Below are 24,701 nucleotides of genomic sequence, written 5' to 3'. Positions count from 1 at the left end.
GACAAATATCTTGATTGGTTGTCCCAGGTTGTCACCCAGCCATCGTCCAACTATGTCGCAAACAATCAGTTTCAGAGCTGTGTAGGAAAGATGTTGTTGGCCAGCTCCTTTGCCCGACCATCGCAGCCCATGTTCTGCTTGCTGTAGACAATTGTTGCACTACACTCGTTTTCAACAGCATTTCTGGGTAGGGCGGCTTGAAAAAGTAGTGACGAGTTGTCACATGATGATTATCGTCACGCTCCAGTACAGCCATCTCCTTTACAATGAAGTCATTGTTCAGTCCTTCAAATCCTTGAAAGTTTATCAGGTAGAGTGGTAGTGGACCGAAAATGTTGGCAGCTCTTCTCGGTGTAAATGTTATATACTCATCCTGATTTCTGTGTTCTCCATCACTGCTAACGTTTTCCGCAATACAATCTCAATACAGTAGAGGCATCCTTCATAAATGGTTTGTCTAGGACACATCCTACAACATCTTCCCCCTCACTAACCTCTCCATCTTCCCTAAGGGAGAAGGTAACAGTAGCTGACTTGAACATGACTGTATCACTCAGCGCTCCAAGTGAGAATGAGCTACACAACGCCTGTCATAGGTATTTTATATTATCTCTATGCTGATTGTACAAGACCAGTCAATGGTCGGTACTCTTTAACCATTTCATGAATCATCAGGCAGTAGGCACGTGTATCTGCTGCGATGTTGGCAGTAGCTTGAAACTCAATCTTCACATCAACACTTCCAGTTTTGAGTGATTCATTTTGGCGGGAGCAATCAAACACAAACAAAATTATAAAATCAGTGCTCATAGCACCTTTCTCAAGCAGAGGTTTACTTGAGCAAGCATTATCATGATTGTAGACTCCATTGAAAGCTGCAAACATGTTGTAGATGCGATTATCATCGCCATCAATGCTCTCATATGGGTAGTATTTCTTGTTTAAAAACACTCATACTACATACTACACTTGTCAAATTTTGAACTGTTAGCTGCTGCTAGACCTCGTCTTGAAGTCTGCAGGCCAACTACAATGTAGCGTGGCTTTTCATGCTGAGTTGTTGACTTGACAGTCCATTTATGTTTTGTAGTTTGTGGCAAGGTTGGGTACTCATAAAATTCCCAATGACGAAATGGCATACTGATTGACATATCATCCTGAACAATCTGTAGCAGGCACAGTTTTACATCATCAGCCACTTCTAAGTACTGCATTCTCCACAAAAACTTTGTGATTGTAACATTGGCGCCAGCAGCACTCACACAGTCATTGAAATTAGGGCTACATCTCAACACCAGCTCTTGTTTCACATTCAGTAGAATTTGTCTATAGTCTTTAGCAAAGCCCAGCAGGTATCATAGAGGTACATAAATTTTTGTACCATCTGCAGCAGAATTGGCAAAACAAGTGGTTGAGCTAAACTTGTAGCCAGTCCCTTCCATCTTGTTCAAATGCCATAGCATTCTTCATCAGACTGGTGATACCTGGATTATGTATGCTGTCCACCTCCATACCATTGATTTCATAACCTATCTCTGAAAACAGATTGGCAAAGAATCCAGACACACATGGTGTTCCACCCACAGCAGCACCAGCAGCTCCAAGCACTGTATACTCTAGATGTAGATAGCTCTCAGATGGTAGTGTGTAAATGTCCTGTTGCTGGATTGGTATCCTCAATTCATCGTTGCCATTGAAGTGTGTGGTATAGGGGGTATGAGAGTGGTATTTATAGCCAATGATACTGGTGTCCAATGAAGGTCCATTCCTTGTCACATACAAAACTCCCATTGCTAATGTTGTCTTATTTGACAGCCTCTTTCCTTCAGATAGTTAATGCTTCTTGATGTTAACCTCATAGAGGTTGAATGTTGAATGACACATTTTGCATTTGCACTCCTTTTATCTATTTTTCTAGGTTCTGGACCACCCTCCATGGGAGACATTGCCGCCTCCACATCCAATAGAGTTGCCGCCTCTCATACTTGTAGAGGTCTGCATTGGTAAGTGCCCGGTCAGGCAGAGCAATAACTGTCTTCTGCATTGATGGCGGTGTGCTCTGTTTCCCATCCTCAGTTGACATCTCAGATAAAATACCTTTACCTTTCTTGGACAATGTCAACGTTTCAGATCTTTCCTGGAATTCTTCTTATGACTTCTTGCTCCTCCACCAAACTTTGCCTTAGCCTTCATGATGTTGGTGACTGGTAGTGCTGCTGCCCTCTCTGCCAATCCAGAGTCGGAAGATGTTGCTACACTCCAAGCTCGCTCTGCCAAGATGTTGTCAGCTACCACTCTGCTTGCCATATCAGCACTCCTTGAATAGGCAATATCATGCTCCTTGCAGGCTTGATCAAGTTTGTGGATTCCTGGATCACCTATTGCTAATTGCTTTTCAAGTTTTGTTCCTGGCCCGCAGTACTGATAGCTGGAGATATGAAGTTCAACTGGTAGAATGTCAATTGATTTTTTAACTAGTGTACCGGCAACGTTCTTGATAGCTGACAAAACTCCTCTTCCTTGATACCTCTTTCTCTTTCTGCAGATCGCCATCTAATGTTGCTCAGATGGGTTGTCAATTGGTCAGAGCCTGCATTGATATTCTCCAAGCACTTGTTCTGTGTAGGCCTTAATTCTGTTGTTAAGAGTACTTGATAAAATTCTATAAGCTACACTGAGGATAGTTATTCCACGATAATTATTACAATCCAGTTTATCACCTTTTTTATAAATTGGACATATTATACCTATGTTCCAATCTTGAGGCATACCTCTCCATATCATACTAATCAGCTCATGCTCATCATTTCTGCCGGTATATTATCTTGTCCAGCTGCCTTTCCATTCTTTAGGTGCTTCACAGCCATTTCTGTCTCCTCTAATGTTGGCCCTGCAACAAACTCCACTTCAATACTACGTGGCTCCCCTGTTCCTTTATGTACATTCTCCTCATTGGTATCAGTTACTGTTAACAGTTCTCTGAAATGCTCTGCCCATCTCTCCATTCACAACTCTTCCACTTTTGTCTTTGCAGGAAATAATTCTTGGTCTATATTCTTTATTTATTTTTTCCATTGCTCTATAGAACTTTTTCATCTCATTCTGTTTATATAAGCTTTCAATTTGTTCTCACTGTTTGTTCAAAGCTTCTCTTTTCTTTGTCCTGTGTGTTCTATTGGCAATTCTGCATTTTTCCTTGCAGTCTTCATAATTTCTTCTTGTTTCTCGTTGTATCATGCTCTGGCTTCATTTTTCTCTCTAATTGCTTCTCTGCACTCATTATTGTACCATCCCTCATTCCTTTTCCATCTTTTCTGACCAATTGCTTCATTTGCTGCTTCCTTCAGGCCATTGGCTTTTGGCTAGCTTTGTCCATACTTCTTCAACACCATCTGTTACTAAAAAGTTCAAATTTTTTTCCTTTATTAATCTGAGGTAATCAAAGTCAAGTTTTCATCACTGCTTGTGGAAGAAACATGGGACTCCATTCACATGTAGGATAGTACTGATGGCGCATTGAAAGAGTTTGTCACTATAATGAATAAGCACATGAAAGAATGAAGAAAGCTTACTTCGTTCCACATAGAGAGAAGAAAATCAAGCCATGTATATGAGTGGGAATAATAACATCAATAAGGAGAAGAGATAAACTTCACAATGTAGAAATAATACATCAAATTTGCAACTACACCAATATTACAGAAAATTCAGAAACCTATTAACTGGAGTTATAGAAGAAGCAAAAATAGTTATTTGTATATCTATTATACATATGTACATATATAAAAGTATTTTTCGCTCGTGATGTACACAACATTTTTCCTCCATAGACGTTTTTTTATAGAAACTGCAAATCAAATCATTTTAATAACTTATGTTATTGGTGACAATGTTTCCTAACAACATAACCTAGAATCTAAAACGTAAAACCCGGTCGTCTGATTGGCACTGCCAATTGCACTATCTATCGGCAAAAGTTATAACAATTATCAGCTGAGCGGCTATCAAAAATGGCTGACTCCAGATCATGCGGTTCAGATTTGAATTGCAGATGAAAAATATATGTTGGCTGGTATTTTGAATAGAATAAAATATTTTAAAATTTGTATAAATTTTTATCCTCTACTAATAGTAAGTATATAATATCATACAAACATATAATTATTTCATGAGTTGATAAAATCTCTGGTTGTGGTATTGAATTCAGTTGATTCAATGACAGACACCTCTATTATGCTTCCTCATCTGAGCTTAGACCTTCTAACATATTTCAAATGTAAGTTTTTAAAATAGAGATGCTTCCCATGTTATTTAAATGGAGTCACTTTTCCTCCCTAGAGAGTTTTTCTATTTTTTACTACCGAGAGCATAAAAGTGAAAAAACTAATAATTATATTCATCAAGCAGAAGCCACCTTGTTATCCGTCAGACCAGCTCTACAATGAATTTGGTGTGATGGATGCAAGACAACTCTTCTCCCTAGAAATTATTTGCAGACTACACGAAAACCCAGAAAGCTTTCAAAAAAGAAACCACTGTCACAACATAAGAAATTGAAGCCTTCTTATTGTGAATGTTGCTAGGAAGGCAACATACCAATGACACTTCAACCACCTAGCACCAAAACTCCACAATTTACTTCCTGTACACATTAACATAATAGAAAACTCAAGAAAATTTGAATGTGCCGTTAAAAACTGGATCACAACAACTGGAAGACATAATATAAAAAAGATAATTTCGAACAATATGTGAGCTCACTTACCCAATGTATTTGCACCCCCACTCTAAATTTAATTGTATTACTACTAAACCTGCTCTAGAACATGGGTTTCCATAGTTGAGAAGGTTAATTTCTGAAGAAATGCAATTTATTTATTTTTGTAGTAAATTTAATATATTGTATTTTTGAATATGGTCTGGCCAGAGAACTCAAATTGTAGCACCAGAATGCCAGACTGTAGTTCTGCCAATAGCAGGCTTGCGTTTGCGCCAGCGCAGACCATCCTGCTGCTTGGCATTGTGGATGTTTTTGTAAGTCTTCTCTGTCTTGTTTCATCGGCCCATTTTTTTGCAAGACCAAATTTGTGTTTGTCTGTCATGTAATTTTCGATCGGAAATTTCTTGTAAATTGTTTGAGTGTCGTGTGTGTGAATTATGAATATAACAGCATAAATAGTATTGAATTGAATTAATTTGAATCAGATTTGAATTTATAAAGAATCCAGTTTGAGCTTTGTTCAAAACACAGTGCATAACCTGCAAGTTGAATGCAGAATCAACGAAAAGGCCTGTAAGCAAGAACCTGTCTATTCCCAGATTTCATCCCACCCTGAACCTGACCAAAACACCCAATAAAGGCTTCGAAGGGCAAGTAGTCAAGATTGGAATGAATTTGGTGAGTTTTTTTGCTCTTTTTTATTGTTCATTAATGCAGAGTTTAACTGTACAAATAACCTGGCTCAAATTGAAGATTAAATTTTGGCCCTTGTTTGTATTTGATAATTTAAATAGTAAATTACAGTCCTCTGGTAGCTCTAGCCTGAGCTTTGTTCAGAACATTTTATGGTCCTCTGGGCCGGATAAATTTAAATTTGTAATTTGTTGATTTATTCACACACATTGGATTTAAGAAGTTTCATATTTGTCCAATGTTGACATGTTGAGAATGGTCTGATCCATGCTCAACTTAAGTTTGTTGTAGCCTTGTTCTAAGAGCAAGGTTTCTTGTCAATTTGTATTTGTCTGAAATTAAATTTATTTCAGTTAAAATTATAATTTCCTAAAACTAGGCTCATTGTGCTCTTTTTCAGGAATTTGTTTGTTTGTTGGAATTTGTATTGTCCATTTTTTATACATGTTAGTGAAGGTTAATCACCAGCATGATTTTGTTTGTTCAATTCAACAAGTTATTGTTTGTTTGTGAGTTGTTGGAAGAACATTATCTAATCATATAGTTTTGTTTTCAGCAATAACTTATCTTGTGAATTGATAATCAAAGTTTAACTTTGATAACTTACTAACTTGTGATTCTTCCTTTCATCTAGTTTTGAACTCATTCTTGTTTTATTGTCTGTTGTTTGTATTGTCAGGGCTGAATTGTTTTGTGTATGAGTTCAAGATGGAGGAAAAATTACAGAAACAAATCAGGGTGCATTGCGTTAAACTGGAACAATTGTATGCCAGATTGCAAAGAATTTATGACCTGTCTGAAAATGTCTCTGATCCAAAAGTTGCTGAGCAATTTTCAATCTTGTATCCTCGGGTGTCTCAGACCATTTCGGATTATGAAAAGACAGAATTAGTGGTTAATGAGTTGGAACTTGAGTTGAATAAAGATCATGTTGTAGCATTCAACGACTCACACCTAGATCTGTTTCAGTATATTGAAGTAGTGGCTAACACTCTCAAACAGAAAGAGGCGACTGTCGCTATTGCTCAATCTTCGGCAGCTACAGCAGCTAGTTCACAGCCGGTCGTGTCCGAGTCGGTACTGCCTAAAATCAACCTTCCGAAATTTGATGGGAACCAGACTCAATGGTCAGTGTTTTATGAACTATTTAAGGCATTGGTACATGAAAACAAGAATTTGAATGATCAGCAGAAGGTCCAATATCTTGTAAGTAGACTTACTGGACAAGCAGCAAATATTTGTCGTCATTTGCCACCATTGGCTAACAATTATCAAATAATTTGGCAGGCATTATTGACCCGCTATAACAATCCACGGGCACAAGTCGATGCCTATTCGGTGTTTCAAGCTCTCCATATTTGGCGCTTCACACCATCCACCAGCTTGTAGAGGAGGATGGAAATCGTTTTCCAGCAGCCAAGGTGAGAATACCAGGAGACATGTTCATGGACGACTTAGTCATATCTGTCGCCACAGAGTCAGAGGCCGCAGAGCTGTATTGTCAGTCCAAGCAGCAGTTTGAGGGAGGAGGTTTCTCGCTCACAAAGTGGACTTCAAATTCACCATCAATGTTGGAGAAATTCTCGGAGGAAGAGAAATAGTTTTTGTACAAGGATTTCGAAGCAGACAACTCCTTGGCTATCTTGGGATTGAATTGGCAACCTAGTACTGATCTGTTTCAGTTTTCAGTCAAGAGTGGTGAGGTCGTCGCTACTAAGCGTTCTATTCTGTCAGTGATGGCTCGTATCTATGATCCACTTGGTCTCTTGTCACCGTTTATGTTGTTTCTAAAGTGTCTTGTCCAGAAACTGTGGAAATTAGGAGTGGATTGGGACAAGAAGCCGCCTGAGTCTATATGCACTCTTTGGGAGAATTGTCAAAAAGAGTTGCCTCTATTGTTGAAATTTGCTGTTCCACGTCACGTTGGTTTGTTTCAGGATTCTCACATCAGTTTGATTGGTTTTTGTGACGCATCATTGTCTGGTTTTGGTGCAGTTATCTATGTGAAGTCGCAGAATGAGAGCGAGGAGCCAAGAGTTGTATTATTGTGTTCAAAGTCCAAGGTAGCACCATCTAAAGTTGTTTCAATACCTTGTTTGGAGTTGTGTGCGGCACTCTTGTTGGCAGAACTCATGAATTCAGTAGTCACTATTATTAGTGAACGTTGTCATGTGCCTCGTATTGTTGCACTCTCTGATTCTACAGTCACCTTGTGTTGGATTAATGCTCCATCCGTGAAATGGCAAACTTTTGTTGGTAATCGCGTCACAAAAATACAGGGTTCTTGTATACAGGGGTGGATGCATGTTGCCGGAATTGAAAATCCCGCTGACTGTTTGTCTAGAGGTTTATCACCAGTTGAGCTTGTGAACTTTCCATTGTGGCTCTCAGGTCCATCATGGATAGCAGAGGACGAATGCAATTGGCCCGTTTGAACTCAAATGGAAGAGATAGTGGATCCATCAGAGGCGAAAAAACCGTCAGTGTTGACAGTCACAAAATCTCCTGATTGTAACAGCAATGCAATATATTCATTGATTGGTCATTGTTCGGATTATGGTCGTCTTTTGAGAATTGTAATTCTTGTTCTCAAATTCTTACGAATCTTACCCCAATCAGAAGAATCAGATTTCGATGTTGCTGAGAGGTATCTATGTAAAGTGGTACAGAAGATACATTTTTAATCTGAATTTGTGCAATTAGAGAAGGGAGAAGATTGTTCTATGTGCCTACGTTGCCTGTCTCCATTCATTGATAAAGGTGTGATTCACGTCAGCAGTCGTTTGTCTCATGCTGGACTTGAATTTGAGACTTGTCATCAGATGATCTTACCAAAATCTGACACTTTCGTATCGATGTTAATTGATTATCATCACAAGAAGAATTGTCATGCTGGACCTTTGTTATTGTTGTCCATGATCAGACAGAAATTCTGGATACTGTCTGCTTGCTCTATTATTCATATTTGTGTCTTTAAGTGTAATCGTTGTTTCCATATTTGACCTAGTAATAATGCAATTATACCGAAAATGGGTGACCTGCCTGCTTGTCGAGTGTCAAAATGCAAACCATTTGAAAATTGTGGTGTGGATTACGCTGGTCCTCTGCATATTACTATGACAAGACGTCGTAATCCTTGTGTTTTGGAAGCCTATATTTGTCTGTTTGTGTGTATGGCAACAAAGGCGGTACATATTGAGTTGGTATCGGATCTATCAACGCCCGTGTTTTTAGCTGCGTTTCATCGTTTTTTTGTCACATTGTGGACCCTGTTGTGTGATGTATTCCAATTGTGGTACTAATTTTGTAGGTGCCAAGAAAAAGTTGCGAAAAATATCTCAACTTTTGAACTTGTCCGAGTTTCAAACCACATTGACTAGTCAACTCGCCGAACACAAATTTGATTGGAAATTCATTCCCCCTGGTTTGCCACATTTTGGAGGTCTGTGGGAGGCAAATGTCGAATCTGTAAAGTTGCATCTGTTCCAAGTAATTGGCAATCAACTTCTCACCTATGAGGAACTGAACACTGTATTGGTGCAGATTGAAGGTGTCCTGAATTCCCGCCCACTGTGTGTACAGAGTGAGGATCCACGTGAACACCAGTGCACTTTTTGACTCTAACACCATTGAAATCGTTTCCCATGCAGGACGTGGACAGTGTCCCTGTGAATCATCTCACCAGGTATGAATTGGTCAGTCAACTTATTCAATCATTCTGGAACCGATGGAGAAGAGAGTACCTGCACAAACTTCAAAGTCGTAAAAAATGGTTGAAATCACCCACTTCTATCGGTGTGGGAACGGTTGTGGTAGTTGACCAACCAAACACACCTCCATTGCAGTGGCCACTGGGTGTCATTGAACAAGTGTTTCCGGGAAGTGACGGCAAGGTTTGAGTGGCGAGTGTTCGCCTAAAAACTGGTATTTATGAAAGACCAGTAACAAAATTATATCCACTCCCAACTCAATAGTTGTTGTGATTGTTGCATTTTTTCTTTTGTGTTGTTTTTTGGTGTTGGTGTTTTGTTCTTTTTGGCATGTCTGGATTTTTCCTTCCTTGGTTTTTTCAGTTTTTGTAACTTGGCTGAAAAATAGTTTTTCAGAGGCGGGGGTATGGTCTGGCCAGAGAACTCGAATTGTAGTGCCAGAATGCCGCTACAGACTGTAGTTCTGCCAATAGCAGGCTTGTGTTTGCGCCAGCGCAGACCGTCCTGCTGCTTGGCATTGTGGATGTTTTTGTAAGTCTTCTCTGTCTTGTTTCGTCAGCCCATTTTTTTGCAAGACCAAATTTGTGTTTGTCTGTCATGTAATTCTCGATCAGAAATTTCTTGTAAATTGTTTGAGTGTTGTGTGTGTGAATTATGAATATAACAGCATAAATAGTATTGAATTGAATTAATTTGAATCGGATTTGAATTTATAAAGAATCCAGTTTGAGCTTTGTTCAAAACACAGTGCATAACCTGCAAGTTGAACGCAGAATCAACGAAAAGGCAGCCCGTAAGCAAGAACCTGTCTATTCCCAGATTTAGTCCCACCCTGAACCTGACCAAAACACCCAATAAAGGCTTCGAAGGGCAAGTAGTCAAGATTGGAATAAATTTGGTAAGTTTTTTTGCTCTTTTTTATTGTTCATTAATGCAGAGTTTAACTGTACAAATAACCTGGCTCAAATTGAAGATTAAATTTTGGCCCTTGTTTGTATTTGATAATTTAAATAGTAAATTACAGTCCTCTGGTAGCTCTAGCCTGAGCTTTGTTCAGAACAGAATATTATGTACATTTTATTGATTAGATTGTTTATTTGTATATTAATGGAAATGTAACATCTCATCTTATAGGCATAACCTTTTGTTTACCCGCCATTGACAGTCTCTGTCTCACTACTGTCTTCACAATGAAATGGTCAGAGTCACAATTAGGTCCCCTACAGCAACTATCACGTGATCAATCTGATTGATTGTTGTTGCATCTGGTGATTTCCAAGTTCCAAGATGAATACTCTTATGTGGGAATTGAATGCTCTTAATTTGCATGTCATTTCTGATGGTGAACTGACCAAGAAGAAACCCATTCTCATTTGTTTTTTCATGCAGAGTACAGTTTCCTGCCACTTGCTGTAAGTAATTTTCCTTTCCAATCTGGGCATTGAAATCTCCCATAATGATCAATTGATCATAATTAGATATTTTAGCACAAACTTCTTCCAATTGTTCATAGAATACTTCTTTTTCAGCAATATTTTTCTCGTTCGTGAGAGCATGGACTGAAAGAACAGAAACATTTCTAAATTTCCCCTTAAGGCGTACTCGACACATTCTCTCATTTGATGCTTCAAATTCCATCAGGGCTCCTCTCAACTTCTTAGCCACAATGAACCCTGTTCTGAACATCCCAGTTCGTTGCTCTGGACCACTATACTGGAGAGAGTAGTTGCTTTTATAAATTCTTCCTTGACCTTTCCATCTCACCCACGAATGCTTATGCCAACCAATCAGAATCGTTGAAGCAGTTACTGGGATCGTTCTGACTGTTTCACTAAAGTGAGTCAAGCCTAAGAACGTCCATAATCGTTAATAAATTGCACAGTTTGTGTGGAGCCTACATGTTAATGAAGACCCCTTCAACCTCATCGATCCACTGAATGTACAAGAGTTGAGTCAAGTATCTATCAGTGCCAGTAAACAAATAACAATTTTTTTTCATTTGATATCAATCATCTTACACAATAATTTCAGTTTTTAAACAAGTTGAAAATACAACATTTTTGCTTATTTATTATTATTGATAATTTATTGCTCATATATTCAGGATTGCCCCTCCTAGGGAGCACAACACCTTGTCGTGGTGGAGGGGCTTGTGTACTCCTGTGACCCCAAGAGCTATGCCGGCGGTAGTGTAACTACCAGCAGGGCCTCCCAAGCCGGACAGGTCGAAGGGTAGGAGTCAGACAAGGAAGAAGATGTCGTTGGGCTAATCCCCCACACGTCGGGTTAACTTGGATTCAAAGAAACATGAAGAGCCTCGGAAATTGGACAGGAACTAAATGGAACAAATTGGATAAGATAAAATTTAGATTTGGATGCTGGAATGTTAAAACACTGACTGGGAAAGAAAATGAACTTGTTGAAGAGATGAAGAAGTACAAGATTGCTGTGATGGGACTGAGTGAGGTTAAACGAAAATGAAATGGTAGGAAGGAGCTAGAGAATGGATATGTCCTGCTATATTCAGGAGTTGATCAAAAGGAAAGAGCAAAGGAAGGAGTAGGCTTGGTAATGACCCCGGAAGTGAGTGACAGATTGAGTGACTGGGAAGCTGTTGGCTCCAGAATAATAACAGCTGATTTGGACCTGAACATCAAGATAACTATTGTCTCTGCTGATGCTCCGACTGAGGATGCTGATATACTCACCAAAGAGTGCTTCTACAGTGAGTTACAAAGGGTCACAACTAAAGCAAACGATAAGAACAGAGAGGTAATAAATAATAGCTGGTGATTTAAATGCAAGAACAGGTTGTAACCAAAATCGATCACATGATACCATTGGTCCTCACGGGGGAGAACAGACTCTAAATGAAAATGGAAAGAGGTTAATAGAGTTCTGTACTGAAAACAATATGCTGGTAGGAAACTCCTGGTATAATCACAAACATATCCATAAAATTACATTCTTGGCAGAGGGTAGAGATGCTGAAAGTGTCATTGACTATTTCATATATGGACCTGGAATGAGAAGAAGAGTACTAGATGTCAAAGTTATTCGGGGAGCTGAATTGAGTACTGATCATAGGCTGCTGGTTATGGATGTAAGATTTCGGATTTTTATAAAACAAGCAAACAAAAAGTTTTCAAGATTGAAAATAGAAGTATTTAAGGAGGTAGAGAAGAGAGAGATATATAGAGAAAAATAAGGGAACATCTGGAAGAGCTAAGAAGACATGAGGAAATGGGAGTGGAAGAACTATGGATATGTTTGAAAACAGCAATGTTAAAAGCAACAGAAGAAACGTGTGGTAAGACAACAATAAATACCAAGTTGAAGAGGACTAGATGGTGGAATGACTTGGTGATGAAAACAGTGCGTGAGAAAAAACTTGCTTGGCGAAGATACTTGGAGATTCAGTCAGAGGAAAACAGACGAATATATGTAGAGAAAAGGAATAATGCCAAAAGGATCGTGAGAGAAACAAAGTGTCAATCGTGGGAGGAATTTGGAGAAAAGATTCAAGCAACTTACACTGAAAATCGCAAGCAGTTCTGGAGCATTGTTAAGGGACTGAGAGGAAGAAGAGTAAAACCAGTAAAAAACATAAAAAATAGGGATGCTGTACTAATTAGTAAACAGGAGGAGGTATTAAAAGTATGGAAATAATATGTTGAGGAGAAATTCAGAAAAGAAATTGAGGAGGGAGCAGGAGAAGATGAGCAGCAAAGAATTGATGAAAATCAGGAAAATCTGGAGGTATGTCAAGAAATTACTCAAGAAGAAGTGATAAACTCTGTGAAGAAGATGGAATTGAATAAAGCTTCAGGGTTGGATGGAATATTCCCAGAAATGGAGGAAATTTGTTGATCGAATGGATATGGTTACTATTCAGAAAGATCTGGGATGAAGGAATAATTCCAAAGGACTGGGAATACAATCTCATAATCCCAATATTCAAAAAGGGTAATCAATGCGAATGTGAGAATTACCGCCCAATATGCCTCTCTTAAGTGGTTTATAAGATGTATACTAGAATTCTAGAAAGCCGACTCAGAAAAGTGGTAGAGAATCTTCTAGAGGATGAGCAAGTAGCTTTCAGACCTGGGCGCCAAACACAGGACCACATTTTCACTCTCAGGACTGTGATGGAAAAGAATATAGAAAGGTCAAGGAATTTGTATGTGGCCTTCTTGGATATAAAGGCAGCGTTTGATTCAGTGCCAAGAAAGGATATATGGAAAGCGCTAGAAGCAAAAAATGTACCATCAAAGCTGAGAAAAGCAATAAAAGCTGTCTATCACAACCCAAAGGGCATCATAAGACTGAATGGTGGACTGTCAGAAGAATTTCCAATTGAACAAGGGGTTAAACAAGGAGATAGTATAAGCCCATTGCTATTTGTGGTTCTAATGGATGAAATAAATGAAATTTGTAAGGCTCGAACTGCAAAAACAGTTGTTGGAAATTGGAGAATGAGACCGATAACAATACAAGCGCTCATGTATGCAGATGATGTGATACTCTTAACTGACAGTAAGAATAAACTAAAAAGGACAGTAGAGGAATGGCATGAGATTCTGAAATGGAAAGGAATGCAGCTTAATATTGATAAAAGCAAAGTAATGCATGTTGGGAAAGATGAATAGTAATGCATGTTGGCAAATAGAACTTTTTCTGGAAGGAAAACAAATGAAAGAAGTAGATGAATATGATTACTTGGGAGTCAAAATAAGAAGAGATGGAAGGATTGACAGTGAAGTTCTGAATAGAATAAAAAAAGCCAATAATATATTTTATTCAATAAATAATACTCTATTGGGTAAAAGAGAAGTCAGTAAAACGGCGAAGAAGAGAATATACCAAGCAGTGTATGTACCTACTATCCTCTATGGCACAGAAAGCTGGCCAGTTGTTGAAAGGCAAGCCCAGAAAATCAGAGTATCTGAAATAAAATTCCTTAGAAAGATTGTGGGAAAAACAAGAAGAGACAGGATAAGGAATGAAGTCATAAGGCAGGAAGTGGAGATTGAAACCCTGGTTGGCAAAATGCAAGAAAGGTAGTTGAAACGGTTCGGTCATGTAACAAGGATGACAAACGAGAGAAAGGCCAAACAAATATGGGAAATGAAACCTATTGGAGGGAGGCAAAGAGGACAACCAAGAATAACGTTTGAAAACCATGTCGAAAGAATGGGGGCTGCTAGGGGTAAAAACTGGCAGCAGATGAAAAGATTGGCTGAGGATCGTGGGGAGTGGAGACAATGGGCCGAGCAATCTTCAAACCACCCTACGCTATGATGGAGAAGGGGATCGAGAAAGAAGAAGAATATTCAGGATTGAAAAAACATTTTCATACTTTACTCAAAATATAACATTTTATACTTACTATATTATGTAAATGAATGAATTTTTATGTAATTAAAATAACATTAAAATGTAATTTAATGTAGGCCTATTTATTTTTGAGAGAGTATGAGCACAAGTTTGACATCAATTCAAAATATAGGTAATATCAAAAGACAGGTATCCCATTATTTTATTTTTTGTTGAACATTAGAACATGTTATGTATAATAGTTGAAACTGAATTCAAAAGAAAGAATAAACACATTCTGTATGATTTCATTAAATTAACTATATTACCTCAAACTCTAAGCCTTAATACAGAGTGAGTTATATGTATGGGAACCCTTCAATAAATTGGAGACTGTTGTAAATATAATTCTGTCACTTTCAGGATATTGTTTATTGTTTTTGAAGGGACGGATTCAAGGATCCAAAGGTTCAAAGAACCCCACACGTCAACCGAAACTTATTGTGTTCCCAAGTAGTCTGTTAGTTAGGCAAACCAATACTGTTGGAGCCAGCTCTAGTTTTCATTTTTCGTTTTTGAATTGGACGCGCGCTCCTCGTTCAGTTCGTATTTCTTTCACTTGAGTGCGTCGCGCTCACTAGCCGGTGGGTTTTTTCTTTCAGTTCAGTCTCGCTTAGTAATAGCTTGCCTCGAGTCGGGAATTGATAATTATTATTCGTCGATCATTCCCAGAAGAAAATTGTTCTTCAAATTATTATTTTTTCGTTAATGTTAAATCGTACACCATAAACCTACGTTTGGAAGAGTGTTTGCCAAACTCCCTTTAGTTGAAAGTTTTAAACTATTATTTTTCGATTGGAAAGTTCACCGATCTATAGTCTTTAAAGACATTGTAAATATCTCGTCAGAAATATATGTGCAACGTTATATGATGGAAGCCGAATTTACCAACAGTAGATGACAATTAAGCTTGCCTTTTCACCATCCTTGATTCATCTCCTACCTCGGGGACACCTGAATACCTTACCTGGGAGTTGTAAGCTCAATAATATAAATATTACATTAGATACTCTGCAGATTTTCGGTGAGTTGTTCTTTTATATATTCATTGCATGTACTTGTTTCTGTAGAGATATCACTTGTTTCTTTTCTATTCAATACAGTCCACTTTACATCAAAATTATTGATTACCAATTTAAAATCAATATAAATTTCTTAAAGTTGAACCTTAGAGTTTACACTGGTCCACCAGGCCAGATTTTATTGGCTATTTTTTATTCAAATATTTGGCAAGCACTTATCCAATTTTATTGTAAATCGTTTGTGCATGCTAGGGTTCAAACCTGTTTGTACATTATGAATTGAGCCGATCAAGTTGGTTCACTCTTATCTCTATTGTCCGATCGGAACCGTTACTTTGCAATGCTGATAACGTTATCGCTTAGCTTGCTTCGTCTATTGAGCTTTCTCTGTTCAATTTGTACTAACATTATCATTTTGCTTGCTTGAATCATCAATGAAAATCGTTCATTGTTGCATTCGTAATTTTATTCGAAAATTAGTAAATGAAAATCATTAAGACCTTTCCAATATCCAATCATGAGTGAAAAGAAGTTAAAGCTCAAACGAGCTAAACTTGAGCAATATTTCTATCGTATTCAACGTACTTTCGATTTGTCGAAAAAGGCTTTAAAAGAAGAAGCTAGTGCTAAACAATTTCTAATTCTCTATAGTTCCACTCTTAAAACTGTTCAGGATTATGAAGCTGTTGAAATGGAAATACAGGAGCTTGAAATGGAAAAAGACCCGGAATTTGTACCCAAATTTAGTAGTTCACATATGGAAATGTTCGAACATATGGAAGCAATTGCTAGTGAATTGAAAAAACGCAGTCAGGTTGTACCTAGTGTTTCTACCCCGGCTCAACCTGTATCTTCCAATAAGGATTCGTCTAATATTTTACCGAAAATTGAAATTCCTGTGTTCGACGGAGATCAATCAAAATGGGCGGTATTCTACGAAATGTTTAAATGCATGATTCATGACAACAAATCGATTCCAAATCAACAAAAGGTCCAATATCTGGTGTCCAAACTATCTGGAGAAGCGGCTAATATTTCACGTCATCTACCACCTATTGCTAATAATTATGAAATTATTTGGGATGCATTAATTAAGCGGTTCAATGACCCCCGCTCACTCTCAAATGTGTACTTGAAACAAATTTTCGAATTCAATTGTCTAAAATCTGAGTCTCGTGCAGGTTTAGTTTCTATAGTCGATCAGTTCTGTGGTTCAATTACTGCTTTAAAACGCCTACGAGGTGAAGATGTATCTGATGCAATATTTCTGTTCCAAGCGTTGAAAATTTTAGATCCTGTTTCTCGAAAGGCATTTGAAGCTTCAGTTCATACTAAGGATGATCCCACATATACTGATTTTGTTTCATTCATCGAAAGGCAGATTAAATCGTTACCGCATGACGAATCGTCTAAACAATGCAAGCCAGTAGTGAAACCAATACCAAAATCCAAAGTGTTGGTTGTTCAATCGAATTCGCAAGTGACCAAATCACCGGTAAAAATATCAGAATGTCTGAAATGTTCGATGACAAATCATAAATTGATCAATTGTCGTCTTTTTCGTCAGTTATCACCTTGGGACCGTTTTCGTTTTGTTAAGGAGAAGGGTTGCTGTTTGAAATGTTTCTCGCCAGCCCATCGTAGTAAAGATTGTACTTCTTCCAACTGCGAGGAATGTAGTCAGAAGCATAATTCGCTTTTACATTTCGGAAATGCTTCAAATTCGTCATCAAATTCGGATGCGAAAAAGGTAGAAAATAATACTATTACCTGTTGTTCTATCGATTCGAAGTCGGCACCGTATAGTGTTCTACTATCAACTGCTCAAGTCGAGGTACCTGATAAGAGAGGTAGATTGCACAAAATAAGAGTTTTAGTTGATTCAGCTAGTCAAAGTCATTTCATTACTCGTAAACTTTGTCGTAAATTGCAACTATCGATTTCTCCTTTCCAATTAATTGTGAATGGTTTTGGCGGAAATTCGCAATCAGTTTTTGGTCGTACTTTTGTCACGCTTCAATCTCGACTCGATTCTAGTGTTAAATTTTCCATTGAACCATTAGTTGTCGAAAAAATCATGGAACAGCTTCCCACTAGTAAAATTGATAATTCTAAATTATCAAATTTGTTTGGTCTTCGACTTGCTGATGAAAGTTATCACATTCCCAGCGAAATTGACGCTATTATAGGAGCTGAATTAGTGCCCCATATTTTCCGAAATGGTCGTGTGGAAATTGATTCGAATTATTTGATGGCCTTGGAAAGTGTTTTCGGTTATATTTTGATGGGTAGAGCCCCTATTTTAACTCAATCTTCAGAAAATTCAACGTGTTTGATGACTTGTCTAACATCACCGTTGGATAAGTTAGTTCGAAAATTTTGGGAAGTGGAAAGCGTTCCAGATGTAGGAAAACAACTCACTGCTGATGAGTTGGAATGCGAGAAGAATTTTGCATCGTCCGTTCGTCGTGAAAATTCGGGTAGATTCGTTGTCTCATTATCGTTTTCAAAATCCCCTGATTGTCTTGGTGATTCTTATGCTATGTCAGAACGTCGACTCATCAGTTTGGAGAAACGACTGGCACGTGATCCAAACATGCGTTTAGTGTATCACGATGTCCTCTTGGATTATCTCAAACAAGGACACATGGAATTGATAAAAAATCAGAGTGATAAAAGTGGTTATTTTATACCTCATCATGCTGTAATCAAAACTCAGAGTCAATCAACGCCTTTGCGTATTGTCTTTGACGCAGGCGCGAAAACTACTACTGGAGTATCATTGAATGATATACTTCATATCGGCCCCAAGTTGCAAACGGATATTTTCGTTCTGTTAGTCAATTTTCGGTTATTTTCTATCGCTGTAACTGCTGATATAAAGCAGATGTATAGACAGATTCTTGTCGATGAATCGTGTCGCAAATTTCAGCGTTTGTTATGGAGATTTTCGTCCAATGATCCCATACAAATTTTTGAATTAAAAACTGTCGTATTTGGTCTGAGTGAGTCACCGTTTCTAGCTCTCAGAACTGTCCATCAACTTGTTCAAGAAGAAGGTGAAAATTTCCCTGATGCTAAAGCTCGTATTCCGAGTGACATGTTTATGGATGATTTGGTGACAAGTGTGTCTTCTTTAGGTGAAGCAAATCGTCTTGTAGTCAGGCTAAAGAATTGTTCGAGAGAGGCGGATTCGAACTTACTAAATGGAGTTCCAATTCACCTGAATTGATGAATGATTTCTCGGAGATGAAAAATCGGCCTTGTCTAAAGATTTCGAGATGGGAAATTTGTTGGCTGTCCTAGGTTTGAAATGGCAACCTGGTAGTGATTCGTTTTGTTTTTCAGTGAATCCTAATCAGTCTGTTCCTACCAAACGTCACATTTTATCGGTAGTAGCACGCATTTTCGATCCTTTGGGACTCTTGTCACCCCTAACTTTGTTTCTTAAATGTTTAATTAAACAATTATGGAATGCTGGTCTTGATTGGGACGATTCAGTACCTCCCTCTATTGCGCTTCAATGGGAGACATGTCAGAAGGAGTTCCCTTATTGTCCAATCTCTTCATACCACGTCATTTAGGAGTGATGAATGATTCGAAAATTACTGTCATTGGTTTCTGTGATGCATCGACTTTAGGTTATGGTGGTGTGATCTACATAAAATCTCAAATGGATATGCAACCTGCAACTATCACATTGTTGTGCGCTAAATCAAAAGTCGCGCCATCTAAGACTTTATCCATACCTAGGCTTGAATTATGCGCGGCGCTCTTGCTCGCTGAATTAATACAGGTTGTTGTCTCTGTTTTGAGCCTTCGTTGTCACGTGACTCGCGTTGTTGCATTATCGGATTCTACTGTTGTCTTACATTGGATCAGGGGCTGTCCATCTAGATGGCAATCTTTCGTCGCTAATCGAGTTACGAAAATTCAAGACTGTCCTATCAACGACTGGTTACACGTGGCAGGAAATTCAAACCCAGCTGATCCCATTTCGAGAGGTTTATCCCCTTCTGAAATAATTAATCATGATTTGTGGTGGTCTGGCCCCTCTTGGCTAATGTTAGAAGAGAGTGATTGGCCCGTCAAGGTCGATCTGGAACCTATAGAGTGTCTACCTGAGGTCAAGGTTCACTCAATTGTCACTGTAGTACAGTCGGAAAATTATCTATTAATTCGATTCATCTTTTAATTGCTCGTTGTTCCAACTACCAACGTCTATTGCGTATCATGGTGTTAATATTGAAAGTACTTCGTCTATTGCCTAAACCTCATGAATTAGATTTCGATTTGGCAGAAAAACATTTGTGTAAAGTCGTACAAAAAATTCATTTTTCGAAAGAATTACTGGAATTGAAAGCTGGGAAAGAATGTACTTCTCATCTTCAACAACTGTCACCCTTTCTTGATCATGATATTATTCGTGTGGGTGGACGTTTACAAAATTCTGAGTTGAATTATGACAGCTGTCATCCGATTATATTACCGAAAAATGATCCATTGGTCACGCTTTTGATTGATTATTTTCATGAAAAGCACTGTCACGCTGGACCTCATTTATTGGCGTCTATTTTGAGACAAAAATATTGGATTTTATCAGCCCGTGTCTTATAAGGAGTCATGTACGAAAATGTAACAAGTGTTTTCACTATCGTCCCACTCTTACACCGCCGAAAATGGGCAATCTGCCAGCCTGTAGAACTCTGTCGTCTAAACCATTCGTCCAATGTGGAGTTGATTATGGTGGACCCATTCGAATCACCATGGCCAGGCGTCGGAATCCTTCATATTTAAATCGTACATTTGTCTTTTTGTCTGTATGGCAACTAAAGCCGTTCACATTGAATTAGTTTCGGACTTATCGACCCAAATGTTCTTATCAGCTTTTCGCCGTTTCCTTGCTCGACGAGGTCCTTGTAAGGTCATGTATTCCGATAATGGTACCAACTTCGTCGGCGCCTATGATGAGCTAATAAAATTGTCACGGATGCTGAACTCCAAGGAATATCAAAACCTGCTCCAGAATGAACTTGCTGATCATAGCATTGAGTGGAATTTCATCCCGCCAGGTTCACCTCACTTCGGCGGTCTTTGGGAGGCGAATATAAAATCAGTAAAGTCACACCTGTTCGAGTTATTGGTAACCAGTTGTTGACTTACGAAGAATTGAACACTGTCTTAGTTCAAATTGAGGCTGTACTTAACTCACGCCCGTTATGTCAAATGAGCGCGGATCCGAGTGAACCCCTCGCCCTCACACGGCTCATTTTCTCACTTTGACACCTCTTAAGTACCTTCCTATGTTAAATGTGGAAGATCGTCCAATGAATCGATTGGATCGGTTTGAATTAGTCAATCAAATGGTTCAGTCTTTCTGGAGTCGTTGGCGCAAAGAATACTTACATGAATTACAAACCCGTGTGAAATGGTGTAAGGATTCCACCCCTCTCACGGTTGGTACAATCGTCCTAGTGGATCAACCAAATGTCGCACCGTTGAAATGGCCTCTGGGGGTGATTGAGGAAGTATTTCCCGGTGCTGACGGTGTCGTTCGAGTGGCTATGGTGCGGTGCGCCAATGGTCGCTTCAAAAGGCCGGCTACAAAGTTGTATCCGTTGCCTACTCAATAATTTTCCTTTTGCATTTTTTGTTTTATTCTCGTTTTGTTTTATTTTTATTTCTTTCGTCGTTTATTCATTGTTTTTTTTGTTTCTTTGTTCTCTAGCCTTGTCTGAAAATAGCTTTTCAGCCGGGGGGGGATGTTGGAGCCAGCTCTAGTTTTCATTTTTCGTTTTTGAATTGGACGCGCGCTCCTCGTTCAGTTCGTATTTCTTTCACTTGAGTGCGTCGCGCTCACTAGCCGGTGGGTTTTTTCTTTCAGTTCAGTCTCGCTTAGTAATAGCTTGCCTCGAGTCGGGAATTGATAATTATTATTCGTCGATCATTCCCAGAAGAAAATTGTTCTTCAAATTATTATTTTTTCGTTAATGTTAAATCGTACACCATAAACCTACGTTTGGAAGAGTGTTTGCCAAACTCCCTTTAGTTGAAAGTTTTAAACTATTATTTTTCGATTGGAAAGTTCACCGATCTATAGTCTTTAAAGACATTGTAAATATCTCGTCAGAAATATATGTGCAACGTTATATGATGGAAGCCGAATTTACCAACAGTAGATGACAATTAAGCTTGCCTTTTCACCATCCTTGATTCATCTCCTACCTCGGGGACACCTGAATACCTTACCTGGGAGTTGTAAGCTCAATAATATAAATATTTACATTAGATACTCTGCAGATTTTCGGTGAGTTGTTCTTTTATATATTCATTGCATGTACTTGTTTCTGTAGAGATATCACTTGTTTCTTTTCTATTCAATACAGTCCACTTTACATCAAAACTATTGATTACCAATTTAAAATCAATATAAATTTCTTAAAGTTGAACCTTAGAGTTTACAAATACCTATGTTCATTCAATTCAATTTATTTCCATCAAAAAAATACATCAATAAAACATTTACATTACAATTCAATAATAAATATTTTCAGGAAATAAATATTCCCCCACATAGACTATTGGTCCATGTGTGGGGGAAGAATTCCTATCTATAATAACTGTAAAATAAAAAAATCTGCAGAATTCTACCTTAATATTATTCTCACTTAGCTATTACAATATTGGAAATATGTTATATAAAGAAAAATAAATACAAATCATTAATAGTTTTTTTTAATAAACAGAGCATGATGTCGTGGGTTTCTTTTATCAAAGACTTGGTATTATGTTGGAATACCTATCTCCTAAAGTTTTTAAATTACAGTACTTATTATAATGTTCAGAGTGCTGCATCACAGTACCAGAGTTAACAGAGTTTGAATCAGAGTTTTTCATTGAAGTTGGTCAACAATATAAAACATATTCCTGTTCTATCTTCCTATAAACTTGTGTCATTTGATGTTACTAATTTATTCACTAACATTCCGGTGGGAGAAAGTCTTGAAAGAGCTGAGGAAATAATGAAAGCCTCTAATAAGATCATACACTCAGAGAAGAACTGATAGGATTGATGAAGTTATGCACTCAGCATAATTATTTCAAATTTAACAATAGATTTTTTGAACAAAGAGAGGGGTTGGCAATGGGGTCACCCCTCTCACCACTCCTAGCTGAATTATTTATGGATAAGTTAGAAAGTAGAATCATTGAAAATAGTCATTTCAAAGATAAAATTGTTTACTGGTTTCGATATGTTGATGATATTATTTGCTTATGGAAAGGAAGTAACAGACAACTATACAATTTTCTTTCCTATCTGAATGGATTACATCAGAGTATAAAATTCACTGTAGAGGTAGAACAGGATTGTGTATTGAATTTTCTAGATTTAAGAATAGATCATAGCACTGGTTTTCATAAGTTTTCTATTTTCAGAAAACCAACCCATACTGATGTTATCATTCCTCTTCATTCTTGTCATCCTATTTCTCACAAACTTGCTGCTTTCAATAGTATGGTCTATAGAGCACTAACAATACCTGTGAGCCATCATGATTTGTATATCGAGATCACTAAAATTAAACAGATAGCTGTCACAAAATGGGTATGAAGAAAGTATGGTGGACAGATTATTGAGTAAAATTAATCGACAAATTTCAATCAATTCTAGCTTTGTAGGCTCAAACTGTGAGGAGAAGACTTGGATAACAATCCCATATTCAGGGCTTGTATCTGATAAGATAGGTAGGGAATTGAAGAGGAATGGATTTCATGTTGCTTTCAAGACCAAACCGATTTTATATAGTCTATTTAGCTGGAGTAAAGACAAAATTCATATTTGGGATAAAAGCGGGGTGTACAAACTTAAATGTGATGATTGTAATGCTTGTTATGTGGGTCAGACTGGTAGAAGTTTCAAAAGTAGAATTAAAGAACACATCAGAGATTGGAGTAAACAAAATGGGGAATCTAACTTTTCAGAACATTTGATAAGAAATAATCACAAGTTCACAGTTAAGGAGAATGTTGAGTTTCTGCATGTTAATAACAAAGGCAGATCTTTGAATATTCTAGAGGCTTTAGAAATAACAAGAGTAATTAAGGAAAATTCCCAGTATAGTTTAAATGACCAGATTCAACCAGTACAACACTACAAATTTAGTTTCATCATAAAATTGTAAGCATACATTAGTCAATAGTTTTTTCATTTACATATTTGTTTTATTATCTTTCACACTTGTTTTCTTGGTTCTTATTTTGTACTCAAAGTATATTTTATTATCATGGCGATTCTGTTGCTTAAGCCGCCATTTTGTCACACCGTTGAGGGGGAGGAGACTGTCTGGCTAGGCCAATGGCAGGCGTTCATGCCCTCGACCAATAGCAGTACTCGCCTACTAGTATAAATTCTGCTGCTCTTGTATTTAGTTTTAGTTTATCATAGATTGACAATGGTGTAATAACCGAAACCAGTCTTTCTAATTATCAATAAATCAGTGGTTTTTTGACAATTTCTTAGTCTTTCTTCATTCAATATGAATAATTACCACAATATCAACTTCTCAACTACACAAAAAGTGAAATACCTATCTCCTAAAGTTTTTAAATTACAGTACTTATTATAATGTTCAGAGTGCTGCATCACAGTACCAGAGTTAACAGAGTTTGAATCAGAATCTACATATAAGGCAAGTTTATGAGGTCTTCTGATGCCTCCCGACCAATACCAAGCAACCATGTGACTTATCTTATTTTTGTAGTTTGCAGCACTGCATCCCTCAGCCTCTTCTATTGTGATTGGAAGATTGCGATGAAGTAGGTGAGCAATACGAAATGGGTTGTTATTGACCAATGTAAAGGTAGCTCTAGGTGTATTAAATCCAATATTAAGCATATGTCTAGTGGGGTAGTTATGGTTTTGTGCAAAAAATTTCTGTTCTGTACGATTTGATAAAAATAAGAAGAGTTAGATTTGTAGATTTGTCTTATGTCAAGAACAGGAAATTCGGTGTAGAGTTGTTCAGTAGGAAATCGGATATTTTTATTTGGAATTATTTTGATGAGTGATCTCTGTGTGACAGCTAGTGGATGCAGCGCGTCGGCCAAGACTCCCCCCCCCCACGCCAGGACACCATACTGGAGCAACGACTGCACGTAGGCAAAGTAAACCGTCCTACA

At 37.9% G+C, this 24,701-nt stretch overlaps 1 protein-coding gene across 2 annotated transcripts in view; it reads right to left on the bottom strand.

Annotated features, from left to right (window-relative positions):
• The window catches only part of LOC111049586 (U6 snRNA-associated Sm-like protein LSm1), a 41,820-nt gene that overhangs the window by 1,080 nt on the left and 16,039 nt on the right, over positions 1–24,701 (bottom strand). The window lies entirely within an intron of this gene.

The sequence above is a fragment of the Nilaparvata lugens genome, chromosome 4 (genome assembly GCF_014356525.2).
Source record: "Nilaparvata lugens isolate BPH chromosome 4, ASM1435652v1, whole genome shotgun sequence".
Classification (NCBI taxonomy): Eukaryota; Metazoa; Arthropoda; class Insecta; order Hemiptera; family Delphacidae; genus Nilaparvata; species Nilaparvata lugens.
Note: the sequence above shows the minus strand (reverse complement) of the source record. Positions and strands in the feature narration are given on the sequence as shown.